Source organism: Primulina huaijiensis, chromosome 6 (assembly GCF_012295235.1).
Source record: "Primulina huaijiensis isolate GDHJ02 chromosome 6, ASM1229523v2, whole genome shotgun sequence".
In the NCBI taxonomy this organism is placed as follows: Eukaryota; Viridiplantae; Streptophyta; class Magnoliopsida; order Lamiales; family Gesneriaceae; genus Primulina; species Primulina huaijiensis.
Window position 1 is genome coordinate 1,245,836 of NC_133311.1, and position 1,139 is coordinate 1,246,974.

Sequence of the window (1,139 nt, forward strand, 5' to 3'; positions counted from 1 at the left end):
TGTGCCTAGACTCAAGTGTCCTAGACTCTAATTCGAGCATATCCCAGTTACGCTCTGATACCAACTGTGGGGGCCCGTGCTCTTGATTTAATATTTAATGACCAAACAACCAGGATATCTTAATGTAAACAGCGAAAACGATTAAAATTTTTCATTTTGGGCCTACAAAAATTTCGACATGACCTATTCGTAAACAGGACATCCCAAAAAAATCAAAACATCACAAATAATATTTATACACTCGAAATAAAGTCATAACATCAATTCACAACCTATAGCCGCACTGGCCAGGACTAAACACATGCAGAGCCGGCAAGGCTCGATCACACAACTATCAATTCAAAACATCGTAAAAATAACAGTACAGCTACACGGGGCATCTCTCCGGTAAATGTATGACTCTATAATATAGTGTATATATATATCTGGGAACTCTCAACCATGACTCGACGACTGGGCACCACTATCTGACGCTCCACCAGACGCGTCAAATCCTCCTGGATAACCTGATATGGCATCAAAAACACCACAGCATAAAAAGAAACGAGGGGTCGGGCCCCAGTACGATGAACCAGTAATATTACGATAAATATAACTGACATGAAATGAAATCAAGTAAAATGCGATGCAATGCAATGTAATGCAATGCGTGAAGGGTAACAACCGATAATGGATACCAAACGGAGTCCAAATGAATCGCATCAACAACAGTAACAGTGGCCACCCGTGCCAGGAACGTAGCAACGCAACATCAAGTCGCCACTCATCCATGCACGTAGCATCGAGGGTACGGGAGCTACCCGCTCAGCCCTCATGCAAGTCATCAGGAGTGCTAATCCTACCCACCCGCTTCATCGATGACGCAACAACTCGATAGATCAATATCAATATCAATAGCAATCAAAGGAGTCAAGGCTCGAAATGCTATGCACTAATAGTATCAACTCAAATAAATACATGAATGCAATCACGTATTCACAGAAGCACATGAAGCACGCCACAACTCATTACAACATACTCAACGTCATCTCACGTCATAATAGACGTCGTAATGAAAACAGTTCATACGTACCTCAATTGACTTTAATTTACCACAAAATATCTTAAATATTTCTCGAAAACTCCAATCCTGTGGCAAA

At 41.4% G+C, this 1,139-nt stretch overlaps 1 long non-coding RNA gene across 1 annotated transcript; it reads right to left on the reverse strand.

Moving 5' to 3' along the window:
- Positions 1-220: 220 nt before the first annotated feature.
- On the reverse strand, positions 221-1,139 carry LOC140979551 (uncharacterized). The gene is made up of 2 exons (XR_012175767.1): positions 1,073-1,139; positions 221-506 (listed from the first exon to the last, which is right to left on the reverse strand). It is a non-coding gene; the product is annotated as an uncharacterized lncRNA (long non-coding RNA).